The sequence below is a fragment of the Denticeps clupeoides genome, chromosome 17 (assembly GCF_900700375.1).
Source record: "Denticeps clupeoides chromosome 17, fDenClu1.1, whole genome shotgun sequence".
Taxonomy (NCBI): Eukaryota; Metazoa; Chordata; class Actinopteri; order Clupeiformes; family Denticipitidae; genus Denticeps; species Denticeps clupeoides.
In genome coordinates, this window is record NC_041723.1 from 14,570,892 (window position 1) to 14,595,362 (window position 24,471).

General features: G+C 44.4%; 1 protein-coding gene across 9 annotated transcripts in view; it reads left to right on the forward strand.

Moving 5' to 3' along the window:
• The first annotated feature begins 349 nt into the window (after nt 1-349).
• Nucleotides 350-24,471, forward strand: part of mef2aa (myocyte enhancer factor 2aa) — a 74,772-nt gene continuing 50,650 nt past the window's right edge. For 2 of the 9 annotated variants that reach the window (XM_028957384.1, XM_028957386.1), the window contains exons 1-2: nt 1,928-2,472; nt 5,579-5,708. The gene's annotated coding sequence lies outside the window, so the exon portion shown is untranslated. Of the gene's footprint in view, nt 638-1,921; nt 2,473-5,578; nt 5,709-24,471 lie in introns of those variants that run through there. The other 7 variants (XM_028957389.1, XM_028957388.1, XM_028957381.1 and 4 more) reach the window with 6 other exon arrangements.

A 24,471-nucleotide genomic window follows, 5' to 3' on the forward strand; every position in this document is an offset into this window, starting at 1 on the left:
GACACATGGGCTTTTACATGCAGATGGGGGTCGGCGGGATATTAAATGGCTGGCAGAGGCCGAATTTCTTGAAATACACTGTTCTACAGCACAGTTTCTAATCCTAAAATCACAGTCCCAGGGAAAGTTGTTGTGTGCCATAAGTGGATTTCATGTCGTTTCTGCTTGTATGATGTTTTCATTAGATGTAATTATAACATCTAAGTAAAAAGCACCCACCACCCTCGACTGCCATGAGTGACAGCTGCGGCTGGTCCAGCGATCCCCTGAGCCAAGCCCTGTCACACAACGCATGCCCGGCATGTCTACGTCCATCTGGGATCCCAGCCTTCAAACTGCTGTCGCCCAGCTTGCTCCCGGCAGAAAGACCCAGCAACGAGAGGAGGCAGCGGGTGTTAAATCAGGCCTCACAGGGGCAAGAAGGAAGCCGTCCAAAGCCAGCTGGTCTGGCTTTGAAAAGCAAGGGATAGGGAAAGAACGAGAGCTGGAGAGAGGGAGGAAATAAAGAGAGGGAGAGGAAGAAAGGGAGGTGCTTCTTCAGGAAAATAGAAGATAGAAAGAATAAGGAAGCACCATACCTGAAGACTCAGCCTTAACAGCAGGTTCTGTGAAGGCGTCTGTGCAACAGGAAGAACAGGTGAGGCTATCAGCATGGAGTGACACCTGGGGAAAGGGGGTGGGGCTCTCAAGGGAAGACCTTGCTCAGGTAGCCGACTGGATCAGATGTAAGATGTAGGAGCACATTTGAAAAGAAATGTCTCGTGCTATGATGGAGAACTGGGAGAAATGGGGATGTATTACATAGAGTAGACAGAGAAATCTTGCATACATTTAATTACAGAAATCACCAAAATACAATTGAAATAAATAAATGTAATAAATAAAGTAAGATAAGGGATTAACAAATATGACATTTATAAGCATATCAAACCCAATAGAGAAATTGAATTTCATGTTGAAGACCTTTCATAGTATGATTACTATGACATGAATGTACTGGCTTTACCACAAATGGTGGAGAAGTTTGCTTAAGTGTGATCAAACAGGTCTAATAAACCATCAAAAAGATACACACATACATACATACAGTGAAGAGACTGCTCTGGTGATAAGATTATTTTATTTCTATTTTGAAATGCAGTACTTGCATGGTTGTATTTTCATTTTTATCTGTTTTCTCTTTTTTCATTAAAATTGAATAATAATAGCATTTCATTTCATTCTGTTTTCTCATTCATTAAAAAAATAGCATTTGCTGAATATCCCACATTCAGTTATATTCAATTATAATAAATAATTGGAATTCTGGCAGACATAAAAATGTATTATGTGTTTTACTATTGACAGATGATGGATGCAACTTATTAATAGTAACATTGCTTAACTTTAATACTAATTAAAATGGCTAAGAAATGACTTGAAAGCTACACTATGATCTTTCAGCCTTCATGTTAAATAAAATAAAAATAAGCATAAACACTGGGACAGAAACACAGGCATTATTAAATATGAACTTTTGCAACATTTTGATGTATGGTATAGTTTTACCTGTTAGATTTAACTAATTTAATAAATTGACAACTGACACAAATAGATCTCTTACATGTACTATTTTCCGACTCGTGTAGAGCATATGCATTATGTATGGAGCATTTATTACAAAGTGGCATCTAAATGCACATGTCCCTTTAAATTCCAGCAAAAACAATTCTAGCCCAGCACCACACCTCTTCCTCAGATCCTGCATCTACACGTGACTCCGCCACATGCGACTTACGCGTACACCACCCCCCTCCGCCGATTGGTCCGTGGCGAACCGCTGCGGCCGCCCATTGGTCCAAAGAACTGCCAATCCACTTCCGCCAGCCCTATTGTTGCTGTTGTCTTACAGGAATGACGTCAATCGTATCTAAGGGAGCACAGTTAGCAACCGTAATTCATGTAAAAGAGAAGTCTACCGAAGAAGAAATTCTGACAAGTTTAGGCGATTTTATGTGAGAAGAAGAGTTACAACACGTCTTGTAAATTCGTCCTTTTTTTTATTTGTCTGCGTGTGTAGTTTTGCGCTTATGAAGTTTGCCCTGGTGGTTTGATGATGTCATAAACGAGCTACGGAGACGTTCCATCAACAAACGCGAGTTCACCTGAGCAAAAAGTTCTCGAAGCGCGACACCACGGCGGCGGGCCGGCTCCTCGCGTCGCTTTTAATCGCGACGAAGCGCGAGTAGGAGGGGGGAGGAAGAGGAGGAGGAAGAGGAGGAGGAGGAGGTCGACTTTGACTTCGTCTGGCGTTCGTCAGATTTAGGGAGGAGCCTTCCACTGACAAGGGGCTGCTTCCTCCGAGTTTGTCAGCCCACGAAAATAGTCGCCCGTGCGCCAATGTGACTGAAAATACCCCGGCGTGACAGCGGTGTCTAGCGGAGCCGCCGACCCAGCGTAGCTATATACAGCGCGGGCAGCGCGGCGGAGGAGGTGAGTAGCGGAAAATAGCGGCGGCGTTACCGGAGGAGTTGGGAGTCGGAGCGGGGGGCGCGGAGTGGATTCGGGCGGCCGACGTAGCGCCGCCGACACCTACACGCGTACCGCAAACGCAACTTTTTATTAGCGCCGGTGTCGCTGGTGGCTCTTCCGTCAGCATGGACGCAACTCTCCGGCATGTGTGCGTTTACTTATTAAAGTACGAAACAACGCCGAGCCTAATGTTGTTAATAATATGGTATTCATTTCTTGTCGTTTTTTTTTTTTAATACGGGGAAAAAAATGTCGCCGCACTTCTTATGCAACTTGCGCCACTAATTGACAAAAAGCGCCGAGACCATTTCAAATGCACGCTGTTTTACAGTAGTAGCGGTGTGTGCGTGCGTGTGTTCATCACGCATTAATGACCCATATATTTATTACCGGCACAGTAGACGCACAGCGACATGGCGGTGCTCGGATTTGACTGGAACGCTTGGGAGTTACTTTCGAAAACTTTTTTTCTTCGTTACTCTCTAAATAATCTCTCTCTCTTTCTGTCTCTCTCTCTCTCTCTCTCTCTCTCTCTATCTATCTATCTATCTATCTCTCTCTCTCTCTCTCTCTCTCTATATATATATATATATATATATATATATATATATATATAACGCTCACTAATAGAATATATAACCAATTACATGGAAATGGACAATGTGAAATGAACTGGGTGCTTTATGGGGGGGTCTTGAGGTAGACTGGCACGGACCGCTGTGGTCCTTGCACGTAGAGTCACGCCAGTGTCCAAACTGTTTATGGGAGCAGCTATTTTACAGTCTGCCAGACGTATAATAAAAACAAGCTGCTTCCAGCCTGCGTGCTATTACATCCATCAGAAACGAATTAATTGTTCTTGGTATTCAGACAAATGAATCACCTTGTCGTTTTTGTCATATTACTTGCCACTGGTATTAAGATGCGGTTAATTTGGCCAGGGCAGCTGTCCAGTTGCTGACTTGCAGCTTAATTAAAACGTGTCTTTATTAGCAACTTTGGACGTGGTTGTTTTTTATTAACGCACGTTTTATTTCAGCCCAGATATCCACAGGATATGAAACATATATATTTATGTGTGTGTGTGATTATAAATATGGCTTAGAGCCATGCTGTAGTTTTAAAACCCCCATGACCATTTCGATGAGGCCATTTTGAACTTGTGTTGGTTGTCATTCAGTTTTTTTTTCGAAAATCCACTGAAAACCAGATTCTCCAATTAGATTAACTATTTTAGTGCAATTATTCCCAACAAAAGCTACAAGGAACATTTTGTATAACCCAGGAAGTGCTCAAGCTCTTTCAAAGCACACCGTAATTTTGTAATCAGTGCACTGAGAGCAACTCTTACGATGAATGTTTCTGAACCTGAAAGGTTCGTGTCCTTCATTTTGACCTTGTTTTTTTTTTTTTTTTTTTAAGTCCAAGCAAAGCTTAATTCATGTGTGCAGATCATTCTGCATTGTTTCTGAATACTGTAATAATGCTATAATAATATAATATACTAGTTTGTGCTAAGCAATTGTCCACAGTCCCTGATTAATGAATACTTAACATTTGCTCTTGGGCCTGCGTCTGGCTTCATTCATAATTACAGACCTCATGAGACACCCAATCAGGTCATGGTGTACAGTCATGAGAATGACCTCAGGAGCACTGTTTGTCTTTCACGCTGATTGCCAGGCTTTAAGAGCCGTGCAGTCAGTAGTCAGGGACTCTGATGCCAGCGAATGCACTGAGTGGCAGATAGCGAGTGTATTAGGGTGTTATTTTTTAATTATCGCTCAAAATCATCACAGATGACACTCGAGCGCGACTCGTTATTAGCAGATAGTATCACGGGGGTATGTTTGAATATGCACGAGTTATTGCAATAAGGTAAACAAGCATTATCGAACCAGAATCATTTTTATCCACTGTGATGGCTTGTCTTCTTTTGTCCAACACAGATTGATTAATGATTTAGATTCTGTGCTTTTCCCCAAGGTCTTTGCATCGAAAGACCATGCCTCGATTTCAGTTTATGGACATGTCTCTTCCTCCGAGCCTTGCATGTCTGCCAGTGATTTTATTAATTTTCAGTTGGGGGAACATTGTGGTTAAGTAGCGTGCTACTGAATAATGTACTTGATGCACTATACAATACTCTTGTGTGAAATCCCCTGAAAAGGAGGGCAGGGGAGACTGGCTTGGTGGTAAATGAAAATAGCAGCTTTACTTATTTGTCTCCGTCTGTATTTTTTTTTTTTTTGAGGACCGCTTCTTGGCAGGGATACAAAGGAATGTCTGTGCACATTTTTATTGAGCGTCTATTTCTGGTCCCCACTTGAGTGTTTCGCGTCGATTGTGTTCACATTACGGCCTCAGCAGGCCAACATTGTCTACTGAGGCTTCTGAACAGTCTCTCCACAGCCTTCCGACAAGGTGTTGTCCACACTTAACTAGTGCATGGGCCTTGCGCATTGCACATAGTGTCATGTGACATGTCGTATGTGATGTGGACATTAGCAGTGTATGACGTTTGAGGCTGGTTTGTCCTGGCCGGCTGCAAAATGCTGGTTAAATTAAAAAGTATTACAAACATTTGTAATAAGTGTAGCCTGAGATTAATAGCATGCTAATCTGTAAATTATAATATCAATTTGGATATTTGGAAGTTTTTGACAGTGGCCCAAGTGACACTTTTGATTGAATTTGTGTTAAAATATCAAAGAATAGAGTGTTCTCCTACCATGGAGTAAGCTTCCAAGCATGACTGGCATAGATGCGCATGTGTGTGGGTAAATCAGGCTGAGGTAAGTTGATGAAGGTGGTGATTGGTGTGGTGAGGCTGGGGAGTGTGTTAAGAAGTGGGGGGGGGTGAGAGAGTTGTCTCCCACTGAGCTCTTCGCAGCCCTTGAATCTCACAGCCTGGTCTTAGCTCCTTACAGGAGACAGAGAGGAGAAGTGTGGAGTGCGTGGGCGAGTCTGATCTGCAATTAACGCTGGTTGTCAGAAACCGAAGGCTGGCGTTTACACCATGCCTCTGAATCACTAAGCGAAACACTTTCTTCTCTTCCCCTCCCAGGACTTTTTTTTTCCTGAGGAGGAGAAAGCAGCAGGAAGCGCAACAAGAAGGGAGCACTGAAGGGAAAGGAAGCAAGAGAGACTGGATTTTCTTGGTCCAATAAAGAGGATATCACTGCTTTGATAACTGGGTGAGTCTGTTGCTCTCTGTTGTCTCCTTAAAACAGCATTGCATTTTTCTACTCTTGTTCTGACATTTATGGCAAGCTTTCATGTCTTTGCTCATTGAAAAGTTCATAACAAGAAGATAAACAAAGAAGACAATCATGACTTTTATATAAAATATGCAACACGCCCCTGAAAATGACATAATGGCTGTCAGCTCAATTTTTTAAGTTATAAAAACAAACAAGCGCATGCACACACACACACACACACACACACACACACACACAGACACACACACATACAACTGCTTAAGTGTTTGGCTTGCAAGTTTCAACAATCCCATCGACTTCATGGTAGGTGCACTTGAAGTGCAACACCCTTATCCTAGAGTCAAAGGAGAGTCAACAGTAGCTGCCTCATAACAGTCACAGTCAGAGTTGCTCATAGGCGTTTATAGGAAATAGGCCAGAGTTTGCAGGATGATACTACATTTTGTCAGTAACTTTTATGTCATTCTAGTATAATAATGTTACTATTCTGCTTGATTTTTTGTGTTGTAACATTGTAATTGAATGGCATTACAGGGTGGTAGTAGCCTAGTGGGTAACACACTTGCCTGTGAACCAGAAGACCCGGGTTCAAATCCCACTTACTACCATTGTGTCCCTGAGCAAGACACTTAACCCTAAGTTGCTCCAGGGGGGACTGTCCCTGTAACTACTGATTGTAAGTCGCTCTGGATAAGGGCGTCTGATAAATGCTCTAAATGTAAATGCATTGTAGCCTTAATGAAGTTTTATTCCCCAATAACAAACAATTCTAAAAAAGAAAAGCAACAATATTGTCCCTGTCTGACGTTTGCTATATGTGCTTCATAATGAATACACAACAACTGACAAAAAGTCAGTCACTGTCTCTGCATTTCACACTCATTATTCAGTTGTGCACGCCTATGCAGGGAGCCCGTCCTTTTTCTCAGTGCTAGGTGTGAAGGCACTTTGGCAATTACGTCTCAAATATTTCTCAGATCAGCCTGAGGGAATGTGCCATACTTCTGCGGCGCGTCCATTAAACCATGCTTCATTTTCCTTTTGTTCCGAGGCTTTCTCTTGCACATGCTCTGGGCTACATGAATCATTGTTTATTGGAGCACCATCATTGAACTGGAGATTCCAGCATTCTCCCGTGAGACCTGGAGGCAGGATGCAGAATTTTGAGCCCAGCAGATAATGTTTTACTCTTAGTTTCCCTGTGTGGGCAGCACTGGCTTTTTGTTCTGAACATCTCCATATACCTTTTGAATAAATAAGGTTAAGAGTGAACATGAAAAGGGCAAAAACAGGAGTATCAGTGGCGCTTGAATGCATTGGTGCAATGCTTTTAGCCAATGCTGGCTTTCCCTCCTCCGTTATTGGTGGTTTTTGGATGGTTTGTCTAACCCAGAGGTATTCACAACGTCCCAATGGGGTCAGCCAGCAATCAGCCTCAAGGAGCCGATCCAAACCCAGAAACTCCTGGCTGCCTCCTGTCCCGCCACTGTGCCGCGTTCACTTATCTTTGGTGCTAAATAGGCTACCCCAGGATGCGAGAAACATGTTACATAAACAGACAAAATCTTCAATTGAAACGTCTAGCAAAATGTTTTTTTTTAAAACCATCTCTCCACTAACAAACCCGAGGTTGTATCGACGTGTAAAAAGGTTTCCCCGCAACGTGCCAAATAAAACCATCAGTCGGGTTCTTAGTCCCCGTGGTTTTAACTTTATTAGGCAGGCTCTTAATATGGAGCGATGATGGCTTCCAAACCATTGGCCTGTGGATTAGCATCCAGCCTTGGCTCAGGTCTGTGCAGCACATGCACTTTATAAATACTGCTCACTTTTTTGAGACGGGGATAAGGTTTCAAAGTGAATATTTATCAAAACATATTTAAACACTTCTACCCAGTGTTCGACCATTTAGAGATGTTATAATTATACATGCACATGTGTGAGTAGGGAATTAGAACGAAGAATTATTTGGCTAGACACGGGTCAGCTGAATATATTTTGGGGCACCAATTTCAAATTACAAGGAAACGTATTTATTTTTTATTTTTGATGATTTAGAAACGGTTTCTGGGAAGTGCAGTTTTATAATCTTAAAAAATATATGTCCACTCACTGGTTATTCATACAGTTTCCTACTGAGATGAGGTTGAATGTCAGAACGACCAATTTTTTTCATTATGGCAAAATAGTCAGAATTCTGGTAATTTGTTCTGAATCATATACCACAACTCTTCATTGCTGTCATGTACTCCTTGTCCTCTAAGAACGTTATGCTTCTAAAGGAAAGGCCATTGCTCTGATTATCAGCAAAGCTATACACCCCACACTCTTAATTAATGTGTAATTAATACACATGAAACCTGTATGAACAGAATTTTTATATATACATTTTGGAGTCTTTTAATGCCCTTTTTCTTGCCCTTTTAATGCCCTTTTTCGCACTAACAGCATTTCGTCCTGCAGTATCAACTGAAATAAGAGCGTCTCTGAAATGACCAGTGAGGCTGCTTACAGTGACCTTTCAACTGGGCCGCCCTTGGTGGTGACCTCTGGTGGTAAGCCACTCAGCACATGTGCTGCTGAGCAGACCAGAGCGGCTTAAGGATCGACAGCCTCTTCCTGCCTCTTTCGCCCTTCCTAGTGTGAGCAGAGGTGCCCTACACCCCCCTCACCTCCTGCTCAGAGCCTCGCCGCCACGCAAGCGTCCGCCCGCCAGGGCCAGAGCTTCACCGCAGCCAGAGGGCCAGTCCAAATCTCGAGACTAATCCTCTTTCAGCACTCATCCACCTCACTCTCGCTGCCCGCTGAGGGTTAAGAGTGCAGTTCAAAGAGGAGTTAAATTACTCAATAAGGAAAAACGGCGCTGAGCTGCAATCAGGCGGGTTCACAGAGTGTGACTTAAATGATCCATTTCTGGGTGTAGCCTCTCCCTCCTACTTCCATAAAGAGGCCAGCATTGACTGGAAAACAGGCTGAAGTGCTGATATTTATCACAGAAATGAGCTGTGCTCGCTGGTCTCCTTTTCAGAATCTTTTATCCAAATCAACTCTGTTTTGAATTCAGTTTCTACCGACCAGACGTGCCTCCGAATCTCGAGTTTACCCGAGTCTGTCCATAACTCCTTGCTTTCATGAGTACCTTTGTTCTCTGTTTCATTTTTAAAAGCCTCAGCAGACGGAGAAATAAATCTAAATGTTGTAAGCCAACAACTGAGTCATCCTGTTGATATCTGCTCGGAGTGCTGGCCATGCTGCACAAAGCGTTCATTACCTTCACTGACACAGGCTGTTCTTTAAACAGCGGTTCAGCAGGGAGAGTACAGTTGTACATCATTCTGTTCTGAAACAAGAACGCATTTCTAAATTCTAGAACCAACAGAGGGAACTTTATGGGCTGCATTTTTATGGTGCTTATAATATTGTTAGCATGCTTGCTAACATTTGGCTTAGTACACAATCCAGAAAGGGCTCATTTGCTAGCTCACTTTAGCTAGCTTAAAAAAAGGATTTAATATGTGGATGAACTTTCATTAAACCTGACTTTTATGCCCTTTTCCAGAGTAACTTACAATAAGTAGTTACAGGGACAGTGTCCCTGGAGACACTCAGGGTTAAGGGGTTGTCCACACTTGGGGTTTGAACCTGGTCTTTTGGTTCATAACTGAGTGTGTTACCCAGTAGGCCACTACCACCATAAAGGTCCCCTATCATGAAAATTTCACGTTGTAAGATTCTTTAACTTTAATACGAGTTCCTCTAGCCTCAAATAAAGAGTGTTTTGTACATTCAGCTTCACCATTCAGAGAGCAGCTTCTCAGATGATCTGATCTGGAATTTTCTCCCCTTATGTCCTCATTCCAAACATTGTGGTTGGTGAACGGGGTTGAATGCTCGCGCACTTCTATAGGCTGCTCTCCTTCTTTGTCCCACCACATCATTATCATTTTAAGTTACAGACACCGAAATGGCACATTCTGGGGAAATCTCCTTGTGTGACGGGCTAAAAGGGGCTGTAATTCTGCGCCAAGACTGAATTTCAGAAAGAGACTTCAGATACAGTATTAGGAGACCCCTTAGACTGATATAAAAACAAAACAAATTTCATGTCAGGGGACTTTTAATTAGCATTTGTTAAAATGAAGCATTGTATGCTGTTCAACTTTTGCTGCACTGTATTTAATGTAGTATATTTTGGGGACATTTGCAAATGTAAAACTCAATAGTTTGCTCATCAGTGTTCTCAAAAGAAATGCTGATATAGGAGTGAAAGGGGTTAAATTGACTAGAATGAGGAAATAGGGTTCATTAGACATTAGTGACCTAGTCCCACATTTAACGTCTCTAATAGCACTTTCAAAATAGGGCACAATATCTTGGTTTTATGTTATTTTTCTTCGACTGCTCCTTTTAGGGGTCGCCACAGCAGATCAGATGATCTTGTTGTCATCACAATTGACCTGCCAAAAGTTTTACGCTGTATGACCGTTTTGATGCAACCCTCCCCATTTACACGGGCTTGGGACCGGCACCAAGAAATACACTGTTATACTGCATCCGCACTGGCTGGATTTTTAACTTGGATTAATATACTGCTTGCTAAATCTTAATTAGCGTAGTTCAATTCAATACCTTTTTGTGGTTTAAATGTATTTGTTTTAAATGTATTTACATTTTAAATGTATACTATTGCATAACACTACACAAAGAACCGGTTTTAGAGACATAATCAGTGAGAAAATATATTGTTAAAGCAGCTACCAGTTAGTGTCTGCTGCAGTTTTGTTTACCAGTTTGTTCTCTGCTGTTTTTTTTTTCGCCATCTCTAGGTGTAAGTTAGCGAGTGTGGGTTCCGAGGTGAGCTCTTTGAATTTGTGTGGTGGCGCAGAACGCTCGGTGAGGGGCCGATGCACTCTGCACCTGAGTGAGGCTTCCTCTGGTCTCTCATTGCTACTGTCTGATATGTTATCAAAACCACAGGAGCATGTTGCAATGCATGTGCAGGACCTGCGTGCCAAACAGCGTGATGCGGCGGGCCCATGAATGACAGATGTGAACAGCGCTCCCTCAAACTCCACCAGTGATATTAGCTTTCAGCGATGCTCAGCAGCATGGATCGTCCCACCTAGCTCCTGGGTTGCGTTAGCATTTCCTGCTTGTAATTTGGTAAGGTGTAGTAGTGAATGAATTCAGATGGCAGCCTGCGATAGACTATCTTTGTAAACAGCGGTTGGTGCCTTCCCAGGCATTCCTGAACTGTAAGCTTGCGTCACAGCGAGCTGAAAACAAGTTTGGCACTGACGCTGTAAAAGACATAACTGTTGGGTGGGTCCACTTTGTGTGAAGTCGCTGTCTCTTTCTAACCCTTTTACCAGTGGAAAAATAATCTTATTGTTCAGCGGACTAGCCTGCAGAACTACTTTAGTTTTCCCATGGTCACAAGTCAGCAGCAAGCCTCTGCTCTTTTTACTGGGCAGAAACTCGCTTGTGCGAAAGTGGTTAAAATTGATAAATGAAAGGACAACAGTCCTATTTTTAATATGCCAAAGGTTTTCCTGTATACTGCAAAAATGTGGTAGAACAATTCTTCGGCAAATTCTACCCTAATTCATTGAATAGTATTATCTCTCATGAACTCTCTAGTTATCTCTCTAGTATTTATCTATGGTCCTTATTTATTGTTTGTGTAAATGGGGAGGATGCAAGATACTAGGTCTGGAAATTATGAGCTATGTTCCTCTGAATCCTTATGACAAAGGTTTTCAAGAAGACAGGGTGTTGATATGAGGGGATTTTTTTTCTTTTGTCAGGCAGACAGTGTCTGTGTCAGGCATATGCCGTACCTCTCTGGCGAGTTGTGTTAATTAGAATACCTCATCAAGTTATCTTGACAGTTTTATGTGTGCTAACACGTTTTACATCTAACGTTTTTAACACAGATCCATGTGTCAAAGCAAAATAGGATACGCCATTTTGACCCACTTGGCCCTCCATATAGCTCCCTGTGCATGGGTTCTTGATCTTGTTTTATTTTTCACTGCTGCATTACTCTAATTTATGCTATCCCTTGCACATTTGAAGGGCTGGGTGAATTAAATCAAGCAGTATGTGACAGGAAGACTGGCTGTCTTTTAGAGATTTGTAGGACATGTCATTTCTGAGGCCTCTGAAGGATCTGTTTCAGACATTGTTTTGACCTCCAGGCCAGCCAGTAGCCATGGGTGCGAAAGGAAGTCAGGGACCTCCTGCAGCTGTGCTGGGCCTGTAGGCTGCAGGAAGTGCGGCCCGCATCCTTGTTTTTCTCCCAGTCTGTGAAGCCCTCTGATCCTGACTAGCCGAAGGGATGTGGCGAGCCACGTTATCCTCCATCCCACACCGTATTTACAGCTGTGGAAGGGAAGTGACCTAACAGCCTCTTTTTGCCTCACGTCTACCCCCCGGACAGAGGCGAGAGTTCACCCACCCCGAGCAGCAAGGCGCCAGCACACAGCAGGATGGGCCATATGGCGTCTTTGGAGTCTGGTGTTTGAACGTGGCTCGGTAACAATGCGCTGCCCTGGTTTCAATATGTCTGCACGCTGTTATCTAAAAATGCACGTCAGCTGAAACCGGGGCTCTATACCAGTCGACGCACTGGGTGATATTTGATATTGTGGATGAGCTTCTTCAACACAACAGCATTCCTCTTTAACCTGGAACACATGGCAGATTTTGGCTGTGAACTGTTCTGATTAAAACCTGGCTTGGCTTCCACATCATTTCTGACTGCAGGGAGTTTTCAATTACCCTAATCCCTTCAATTTGCTGAGAAGTAGTTCCTGTAATATATGACCCTGGTGATTTGTCAAGTCCCAAAGAACTATTTTCTATCTTCCTATAGCCCGCGGAGACCCGCACCACACAGTTGGAGTACGGACTAGATGTGGAGGGCATGAAGGATCTCTGTCTCTAGCCCTGCATTTAACTGCAACCATCATTCAGTTAAAGGCAGCTCCGTCCTCTTCTTGCCAACTATTTCCATTGTTTTTAATAGATGAAGTAATCTGTGGGTTTTTTTTTTTACGTTTACATTACCTTTCTTGTGACCAGCATCCTTTTAGTATTCACTCAGCACTGCTTTTGTTGTACTTGTAATGTAATCCATCGAACAGATCGGAGCAGGCGGACCACTCAGCGCTGACCATCTATTGGCAGGCCTGCCCTGCCCTGCCCTTAATGTAAGAACATAAAGCCGAAGCACTCCGGACAGAGATGCAGTTTGCTTGTGCGTGAGGGATGAAGCCTGACCTCTCCCATGTAAGGAGAAGAGGAAGCCGGGACAGGGAAGGTATCAGCTTTACAGGGCATGACATCATCTTCTCTCTGGCGTTAATGGCTCTGGCAGCCCTCAGCCGGGGAAAACATTACGCCACTCCTGTAGTAAAAGTCAATGCTATTACAAAATCGCAGTGGAATAGTGGGACCCGGTCAGGCTTATTGGCCTGTTTTAATCAAATTCTACCATTCATATTGTCCTCAGGTCGATGTGAGTTTGGTTTGACATTTTAAAAAAGTTCATGTTTTTTTATGTTGTGTGAAACACGATAACCAAGTTTCATGTGTTAACAAACTTTGTTCATTAAGTGAGTTAGGTGCCGTATGACTAATTGAAAAGTTACACTACACTTCAATTACACTACAAGCCTGGAGAAACACGCACGTTCTTCAGAGTCGCCGCTCTTTACCTTCATGAGTGCTTTGGACATATTGTCATCGTCATAAACAGCTTCATGAGAAGCTAATTAACATGAGTGAAGAAAAAGCAGCTCAACACAGGAAGTCCTTCAGGACTGTTGGAAAATCATCCCCACTGTTGTTGAAAGGAGCCAAGATTGTGAAATGCTGTTAGCAGACATTATTAAGCTATTTGTTTTCTGTTTTGTTTGACATTATATAAGTTGTCAGAAAAAGTCACATAAATTCATAGTTTCACCAAAATATTTGACTGTTAGTGAGAACATAATTGTGAGAGCCCACTCTTCTCATTCAATATGACCTATGAACTTGACAGGTCATACTGTTTTGTGTAGAAAATAAGACATACTTAATATTTGCCAATATTTGTTTTAATATTTATAGTAAATGCTTAAAATACAAACGAATATAGACAGTCATAAAAATCTGCATTTCCAGTGTTTAAATTGTAATGAGGTATTTGCGTGTGTGGAGTGGGTCCCTGCTGCGTCGGGATCGCTGCTTTGCTGATCCAGGTGAATCTCTGGACTGGATCACACCTGCGCCTCAGCTGCTGTCCGGCTGTTCCCTATCTGCACGTGGCCACGCGCTCTGGCTCTGTGGGTCCCCTCCCCACCACTGCCCTCCTGTCACTGGGCCAGCTGCCAGCAGGGTTCAGGGCGCAGGTAGGGGGTGGGGGCAGAGTCCCTGTCACCCAGCTACCTTTGGTCCTCAGTCAGGGCCACAGGTTACTGGGGAACAGTTGGCCTGTAAAGATTCCTGGAGAGGCCAGCACCAGGGATAACACACACACACACACACACTCACACACACACACACACACACACACACACACACACACACATACACACTCTCTCTCTTGCTCTGTTTAAAGGAAAGCCCATAACATTAATACCTAAAACATAATTAAACTATATATAATTAATCATACCGTTTGCATTCCAGGAAATGCTTTCATGGCCTCTGTGCAAATGCTTAAGCTTGAAAGAAACAAACAAAAAAGGAGAGTTGAGATGCAGAAAAGAAAAAAAAGAATTTACCAGTTTCCTGTCCATAAAAAGCACCTAGCACCTTGCTGCGAGTGGAAGTGCATTGTGCCTGTTTTTACTATGAAATACTGGAAGCAATAGTCTCCATTTAGACATACGTTGCGCACACAGTGGCCATTGAGCCCATCTATTTTAAAAAAGAATACAGCCTCTCTGCTTTGGCTCCGAATGAAAGTGAAAACGGAACAACCCCCTCTGGTAGCACTTACAGTGCAGCGACATTCGTTCCCTGCCCCGCGCTTTCTTCTGCTGCTTATCCACTTTATCAAGGGCAGCGCTCAACAGACGGGGGGTTTCCAGCATCCAAAAACCATAGCACAAGGGAGGAGAAAATCGCAGGAAGGGAACAGTATCTTTTATTATTGCAAAGAGAGTTGAAAGGGAAGCCCTGAGTTCGGTTTGTTGGGCTCCTCTTGAAATTGTAGGGTTTGATGGAACTATATTTTTATAGTAAAACTGCAGTGGCATGAAAACTGCGGTTTGGACAGTAGTCATGTCATTTGAAGTGAGAGAGGGAGTGAGAGCGACAGAGAAAAAATAATCTTATTGTTCAGCGGGCCCTGAAATATTTAGACATGTATGCACCAACATGAGTACTTGCAATTTATTTATTTTTTATTTTTTTGCACTTTGGCTTAATTGAAATTGTATTCAATTTTTGGATCAGCCTTGCTGGTTTCATTCGAAACGCTCTATTTCTTTATATAAATATAAAAAAATCTCATCGGTTCACAACCTTTCACAGTTTATGAGTCATCGCCATCCACGCTGTTTGGGTTGCATAAACCTTTTATATAATGGAGCATTGTTGAACAGAGGGACCATGAAGAGGATAAAAATGTCAAAAGGGAAGAACATATTAAATATTTATTCTGAACCGTTTTTTTTTTTTTCATTAAAAAAGTATCCGGAATGCTTTACTGGTGAAGGGAAATGCAGACTGAGCGCAGCGAGGCCGAGCGCGCATGGGAGAATCGTTGCCTCTGTGCAGCGTTAGAAGCTACCTTCATCAGTTTAGGAAATGCTGTGACGCCTGCAGCCGACGGCCCCGGCATCTAACGCGTGTAACTGTCGCTCCGCGGTGCTCGGCGAATTTGGACGGGTGATGCAAGCGCAGCTGCTGCCACACATTAGCGCGCGACGCTCCTAATGCCGCTCCGCGGCGCGCCCTCCCCCGGGACCACCACCTCGATTCATCTGCGCTGTTTACCATTTCCAAGCTGAGATGTGCGACATCAAACGGCCGCCGTGGCACTCAGCGCCTGCTGGATGAGGGCGGGGGGGGGCGTGCCGAGGCAGCCGGGATGGATGCTACCACGTACAGACGGTTGAGATTTTAATTTCATGTGTGCCGTCACAATGAACTGCCTCCAGCAATAACATTGCATTTATTAATAAATTCATTAAATAATAAGTCTGTCTGTCTCTTTGTCAGCTTGAGAGTCTTGTTTGTCTCCGCTGTTCATGATCGACTCATAATGTCGTAATTCTTGCGACTGTTGTCAGTTACAGCGTAGCCTTAAAAGAAGTTTTTTTCTTAATAAGTTAAAAAAACGGATGCTTTGTGAAATCGAGCTGGCTTGACGGAGCGTCAGAAGATGACAGCGGCATCAAAGCGGGGAAGTCTGTCTTTAAAATGACACTCTGGCGTAATGAAGGCTTTTGGAGACGCTCTCTCTGCTCCTCTTCCCGTACGTCGTCAGCTGACAGAGATGTTAAGTGAGTCGGCTGAACTTCCTCCGCGGCTGCAACACGACTAAAATGGCCATTCATCATCTCCCTTCCCAAAGAGGACGGTGACATTTTCATTTGTACACGTTGCACCTCTGTAACCATCCCAAATGGCCACTTCCAGGATCTGCGACTGCACGAATTGTGGGTGTCAATCATTTTTGCGTTTCCACGTTTCCGCCAGGAGGCAGGTTTTCGGGGGATTTGGCAGGGAAACGGTGTTTGTGTGTAATTCACCTCGTGTCGAGCGCTGACGTCAGTCATTCGAGTACAGAAGGAGAACAAAATCCCACACGCGATTGCAAAAGCGATACACTACACGAGATTCTTGGTAGATCTTGCTGTCTGGATCTGATCCTTGGTTTGCTAATACGCCAAGATGCGACAGATTTCGCAAATGCTCGGTGTTTGTTTATTGACTTTTTTATTTAACGTATTAAATATGCATTGAAACCATCCTATTATCTGTGTCTACAAGCTCTCAGTTCAGCTGCCAGCAGCACTTCTTTCCAAACCCGACATCCTGCCCCCCCCCCGATTTATTGTGTGTTTTTCACGTAGTGTAAACGGCGGAACAAAACAAGTGTCAAGAGTTCCTTCTCATGCACAAGACGAAAAGAAGGAATAAAAAAAAAAGGAGGGAAATAAGGGGGCGGGGTGGGGGGGAGAAGGAGGAATCAAAGCCGCGGTACAATTAGCACAGGCCCATATTCCAGGAGGAGGAGTACAGCCTCCCCACATGAAATGGATATAACTGCTAGGAGAGGGTCATCGTTTTATCCTTGAGAAACTGAGAATCCATTCATCGGCTTGGCTCGAAAACCTGACTGACGCAAATGGATCATTGGGAATAGGAGCGTCCCAGCAGTAATTATGTTACAACGCTGCTACCGCACACGACCAAGGGGCGGGGGCGGGGTCCGCCAGTCCTCCTCAAGCTCCTCTTCTTATTTCCTGGCACCGTAACACACACGTACAGGGAGGCACACATCTCAGGACTTAATTTTAAATCAGCACAAACAGTCTTCCCGGTGACATTTACCTTTACGCCGGCGAATGAACCTCAGCGTTCCGCTGCGTGCCAACACAAGTTACATTCAAAGGGCAAAGCGAACTCGTTCCGATCGGCCCGCCGGTAGCAGAGAACCATGTCGCTACAGAATTTTTCCGCTGATGAACGCCGCCGAGACTTTTTTTTTTTTTTTTTTTTGCGTTTGGGGGGTGCGGGTGTTGTTTCATTGCTTTAAAATGAAGGATGAAATGAATGTAGGAGTGATGGAGGTTGTTAGCCCAAACGAGATGCGCAGCAAAGTTCCCTCCATACCCCCCCAAGGCATCTGCTGCAGTCAAAGTCACCTTGGCTGCGTCTCCTAGCACGCGACCTTGCTAAAATGTGTGATTGATAGTGAGAATGTCCGTTGTTTTGCACTGTATAATGTCCTGAGGTTGTCTGCTTCGTGGATGCTCCTTTAAGCAGGACCTGCAAGAACACTTTATTCACTTATCCTGCTTTTTTTTTTTTGTGGATAGTCATGCTTTTAATTTGTTTTGATAAAAGGTGTGATGTAACATTTTAATTACAGGCAAAATGATAATGATACTTTGAGTCTGTTCTGTTTACCTCTGCAGGCTTTTGATCAAACAGCTTAATTACCACCCCAAACCTGAAACGAACAGATTGATGTATATGCAGTATATTTATCCATTAGGCACTGCTATTAATTAATGAAGCAGGTCATGTTAACCTAGATACCACTTGCAAAAAAAATGGAACGAACATTTCGTGTCAGTCAGCTTGCATGGCACCGGATATAAAATCTTTAAGTGTCTTACAGAATCCTGAGCTGAGCGAGCGGCCTTGTCCTGTGAGCCTTTTCTCGTGATGTCATCTTGAAGGTGATAAGTAGCTTTGTCTCCCCCAACCCCCCCCCTCAGCACCTTCTCCCCCCCTCTCTCGCGCACACTCTCCCACTCCACGGCATCCTATTCCCTCAGTTTAAGATCTGCGCTCGCAGGATGGATGATTGCCTGAACTCGCATTGATCCAGCGTGGGATTACAGCTGGGCCAGGGGAGAGCCGGCGCGAGAGGCGGCCACCGCTGGCAGAGATTAACCACTGCCTGCCTGCCTCTTCAGCCGAATCAGCACTACCACGGGCCCTTGTTCACGCAGGAGGGGGGAAAAAAAGAAAACCGGAGCCCTACTTTTTTTTTTACACCTCCACTGTCGTCTCCCTGCTCTCGATACAGCATCACTACTAATTAATGTCCTAGAGATGTTAGTTGCGATGAACACATCTCCGATTTGTTCGTTGGAGGCCTGGTATGTGAAATATGCTTTGGATAAAAAAAAAAGTTTGTGTGACTCATTGGCCAAACCTTCTTTAGTGCTGAGTAGTCAGTGGTGTGCTTTAGGTACAAAAACGAGCCTGACACGCCCCAGTTACAGAGAGAGAGAGAGAAATGGGAGCAGCGGGAATCGTGATGGAGCATGCAATATATATCTATATATAAAAATAAAGACACACATGCAATTCTTTCCTAGGAAGAGTAAAGAATGGTTACTATCCAGGAAATTGTGCCTAATGTATTATTAACAATTTTGGGAAATGAAACCGTTTAGGAACCCTCCTTCCCCATTATTCAAATGTTATTTTAATGTGGCCACCATCTGGATGTTAATTATTTGCTGTGGGAATCTGATTATTGTGGCATCCGTGTTTTGGTGTTGGTCGCATTCATGGGCTTTCGATTGGCATGACTATAAACACAGTTCCGAGGGTGCTTAAGCTCTCCAGTGCAGATTCGATGGCCCATTCTGAAATGTTTAAATATGAATGGTGTGAAATGGAAGCTGAAGGTTAAAGGAAATTGTCTTCTGTTGCGTGATTGATGGGATCCGCCCGTTTCTCCCCTCATTCAGCTTCCGGTGCACTGACGTTGTCCTGGCACGCATCTGTCCCATTCATTTCCTAAGAAAACTTCCTATTCGTTCTGTAAGTGACACACCGGGCGCAGTAAGCATTTGCATTGAGTTGGGCTCCGCTGCTGGACTTCATGCAAACGAGCACACTGAGCGTGACGCTGTAACCCTGGACGGTTGTTCTACTGATCCAGATGAAATAACGATTTGGAAGAGGAGTCGCAGTGGATCACTTTGCTAGCAGTTTAGCAAGATGTCAACGTTCCAACTGGTTTTGTCCCCAAAATGCAACTTATACTTTTCTTTATTATTTATTTGTATTTCCTTTTTCTTTCTTGCACTGCCTGTGTGTTGATTGGCTCTGAGTGAAGGCTGTTGTCTTGACCCAAAGCCACGTTTTTAAAAGTAAACATGGTGTAAAAAGTGCTGGTGACAGATTCAGCACATATTCCCTCATAGCTCCCCTCTCTTGATTCCCACACATTTTCACGCACAGGCACATACACCCATTTGGTAGATCTTATTAATTAAATCTCATTAGTTGCTATGGAGACCAAGGTGAGAGAACAAGAAGTAAAGCGAGGAGGAGTGAAAGCCAGTGCCGAAGGGAGCGGCACCGGGAGAAGAAGAATGTGGAAAGTGGCTCCTGAAGGATGCGCCATGTGTCAGATTAGCATCAGGAGACATTAGCAGCGGCAGTGCGGCTGGGGCCAGAGTTATACGGCGCGCTGCTTGGGGAGATAAGCGTCGCGGCACAAAGGCAGCTGCAGGCGCAGGAAGCGTCGGCACGCCTCCGTCTCCCCACCCCACGAGCCGGCAGCTGCGGCTGCAGGTACGGCTCTTTTCTCTTTCCTAATGTTCTTATGTCAGATTTTCACGTCAAAACGGACAGCAGCGCGACGCGCGCCCCTCCTTCACCGCGTCTACCGAAGCCAAAAGTAAGAAAGACGCAAGTAATGTCAAGACAACTGCGTCCAATCTTTCAGGATTCGGCATGAAGTGTGCAGTTTTAAAGAAAGGGCGGGCGTCTTTATCCTGAACATGTTCTACATGTAACGATTCCTCATTGTGTTATTCAGGAAGCGTTTTAACTCCTTATCAGCGGAGGCCACAACGAGGAAAAGGCCTGGACGCTAATTGAATAGAAAGTGAGTGAGTGTGTGGCGGCGGGTGTAATGGCCCCTTTAGAAAATACACCAGAGATGGATCCCTGTTGTTGTTTAGTCTCACGGTTGCTGGCAGGAAGATACCAGGGGGGGAAGCGGGTCCTACTGGCTCTTTTCTTTTGTGTGTGTGTGTGTGTGTGTGTGTGTGTGTGTGTGTTTCCCTCCCCACCACTATTTGACTCCCCCTCAGTGGTCATTTTGGATGGAGCAGAAAAACAGGAAATGGAGGAGCAGGAAGTGGAGTGTAAGCTCTGCCCACGGGCTGCGGTGGGACTCGGGCCCCCGGGCCGCCCTGCACAGGAAGTGTCGCTGTCATGGTAGTGCCCAGAATCCTGGCAGCCTGAGAGAGCTCCTCAGCGTAGACGCCAAAGAGGTCTTTCAAGACAAATGATAATGAGATAAAAAAAAAAGAACAAATGGTGGCGTTGACTCATTGACTTGTTTGCTGCGTGTAATAAGCGCAGACTGTTTTTGTGGTACGCAGTATGGAAGCGGCGCATTAGCTGTTGTTATTTGGGTGCAGCGCTCGGCGTAAATGCCCCTCTGAATAATGCACGTCTGTGCTGTAATTTTGCACTGAGCCATCAGCGGCACAAAGGGGAAATTGCCCATCTCGCGACACAAAATGACAGTTTGTTTTACAGATGTGACTAAAAGGGCCGTTTAGCATCACAGACGTGTAATTTTTATTTGTATTTGTGGGATTTGTTCTAAATACCAAACAGAGCCCTACAAGAAACCTGGTGTTTATACTGGGAAATGGCAGTGTGTGTGTGTGTGTGTGTGTGCCGGTGAAATGACGGGGTTAGTGGTAGTAAAAGTGTGTGCCGGGGCAGGCCGTGGAGGGCTTGGCGCTGGTGGGAGTGGAGCATGTATTAATGAGTCTGGGAGGCCTGACCCTGTCACCAGCTCTGGCTGTTCCCCTGCTGGCTTTTCCTCGGGGGAGACGATGAGGCGGAGTGGTGGGACTGTGGGCATCGTGCTCTTGGGTGACCCCCTGTCACCCAAACACCTGCAGCACCATGGCACGACCATTAGGGCTTCTCAGTTCGTCACACAATCAAAAAATTTGCTTATCGAAAACAATCATTTCCAAATGATGAGCGTGAATGTGAATGGATTTCACCCTTGCGAAAGTAACTGCAGCTCATATTTATGATTCATTTTGTTTGCCTGGTCCACCCTGCAGTATCTGTTATCGATCAGATATTGAGGCAGAATGGAAATGTATTCTGTCCACGACAGCCGGTACAGATCATGCACCGACACTCATTATGACTGCCTACAGCAGTACAGGCACATCTGTACTTCAGCCAGTGTGTTATAGCACTTGAATCAGTTTTATGGACAAACTAGTGAAGATGACTGGTGCCAGGTTGGAGAAGAAAAAAAAAAAGAAAATTAAGTTTTTCTTATTTACATGAATTGATCTTTTAAAAGTAATTTTTTTCATACAGGATTTAAAAACAAAATGCTTAGGTCTTCAATAAAATTGTCACAAGCCCATTGGTATTTTCTAATTGCTCTTCTTTTGGTGAGCATAAAGATGAATATTAAAGTTGAAGACCAACTTTCCCTGATGTCTGAGAGACATTTAATAGTAATTAAGCACACTGGGATTAGGATTTAATTTTGTATTGTATTTCAGCGTAGTGTACAGAATCATATCACTCTAAAAAAACTTCTTCAACTGTTTTGATGATCAGTTCATCTTCTGCCCACAGTAACAGGTATTTTAAGCGTGCTACTGTATTCACCTTTTCCGTCCTGATTGTGCAGGGGTACGAGACGTTATGTTTCTCAGGCCTCTGTCACCGGTGCTTGGGATTGGCAAGGCAGCTGAGTGTGTTTACACAGAAAGGGAGTGGCTCAGTGTCATCGGGGACTCTCCATTTAACGGGTCTTAAGCAGCGCACACCTCGCAGTGATGCAGGACACGCTTGCCCTGCCGCCTGCTTCCACAATTTAATTAATCTCCTCTCAGCTCCCTCTCATTTTAGCATGTTGGGGTTCATATTCTACTGTGCGTTCATCGGGGACCACTGGTCTGTGTTCATGACACATGGACCATGTTTTTTTTTGGTTTATGTACAGAGACAAATGTCCCGCTAATCAGTCACAGTTCTACAGGCCTGCCCCAGTTGGGCAGTATCAAGATGCCGTAATGATATCAAACATAAGAAATCTGATTTGACCTTAAATAAGCCGTTTAACAAATTAGATCCTGCTTAAGAAAAATGACAGTGAAGGCATTATATCTAATGAAGATGTCCCAAATGCCACTGTGGCACTGAGAAGCTGTGCCCAGGGTGGCGCCGTGCGCCGAAGTAAATGGTGGCCCTTGTGCAGGATGTATCAAGGGTTTGTTCCTGTGCGAGCGTGTCAGTGTGCATGTCTGGCTCCACTCCGGCCCCGAGCGCTGGCCCCATTCCCAGCGTCCACGCGCAGGAGCAGGGGAGTAATCCGGCGGGGTTTAGCGTCGCCCCCGGCCTCCGCACGACCGCCCTGTGGCCCGGCGCATTGCTGCGGTGTAGGAGCACAGTGCCGCTCTCTTCCCTCCTCTCTGTCTGCATTCCGGCTTTGTTGCACCTCATTTTTTAAAAATGCATTTAAACAGATTTTTAACAAATGAAGTATGTAGGACGGAGACATTTGCGAAAGCTACGTATTGTGTTGCAGAGGCATTTCATTGGTCGTTTCATGGGCAGCTGACGAAAAACGTGCGACATTAAACCGTTTGTTTTTTCCACCACAAGGTGTTGATTTTCCGAACCGCCTCCATCTGTTTCGCCGCTCGCTGATATTACTCACTATGTCACGAGTGGCAACGAAGCGCTGTCATGCTTGGTCATTGGTTTGTTTGACAAGAACAACAGCATTTTGACATCTATTCTGTGAGTAGATTTTCCATCTAAAATCACGATTAGATTTTGAATATATGTAGGACCAGAAAAGCAAACCAGAATCCCAGAATATGTCTTAACATGTCTCCACGGCGCAACGTATCGACGAATGCTGCTGATTAGTTATCTGGACACTCGTTGGGAGAATTGGTCATGTGATTGGCCACCCAGTCAGAAACGGTTTATTCAGTTGACTGTTTATTTACTCGCGTACAATCCATGAAAGTGAAAATGAGTCCTCTGCATTAAACCCCCTTCCCCCTGGGGACGGTACCGTGTACGTTTGTACGTTTCCTTACCCCTCCAGGGGAACTGAGGATTTAATTAGTCAGTATACCTCACTGGATACGAGTCACGACTAATTCAGTAACAATATAAATGTGACGTCAGAGGAAATGTGATTATGCCCCTTAAAACTGGACTTGATTGCTGGCTGAGAGCGCGGCGTCTTACGTTGGAGCTGCCACTGTCCCCGGGCGACAGTTGCAAGGAGGACCTGGAGAAGGTCTCAGACACAAGGGGATGTTTAAGGAGGCAGCAATTACATTTCCCCACACGGAGCTGTGTGCTCTGTCTGGAACATGGGCACTGAATCATCTTTACAGTGTGCCAAGAGGCACACTTCCTCAACCCTCCGCCCTCCTGCATTCTGTTCCTCATGCTCACATTTAACAAATAAAAATAAAATAAAACACCACGACAGGGTGGACTACGCTGCCGGACCTGCTGTGGCGGTAATGACGTCTCCTCCAGAAGAGGATGAGGCGTGTGTCGCACCCAACAACTCGCACACGCATACAGGCATAGGAAGTCCATCCAAAGCCTACAGCAGAACTGAAATAACTACAAATAAAAAATGAACACGCAATGGTTGTGACATAAAACATAAACCAGAGTTTATTTTGTAGTTAATACTTGTTAATAAGGACATTATTCCTGCCTTTTTCTTTTGGAATATTTCAACCGTTGGGAGGGTAATAAGACCTTGGCTTACTTTGCATGGAGACTATGCTTGCCTGGCTTGAGTGGGGAAAAAAATTATGTCAACACAGAGAAAGTGAGAGACTTTACAAGTATAACAGTGTCACGAAAGTCCTTTTGTTTCCCGTAGGGCTTAGCATTTAGTTGAATGCAGAAACCCAAAAGGGTGAATCTCATGGGACCACACTCTGCCACAAGCCATACAATTGAGCAGAATATAAATCACAATATTCAGCACAAACCCACTTTGTGG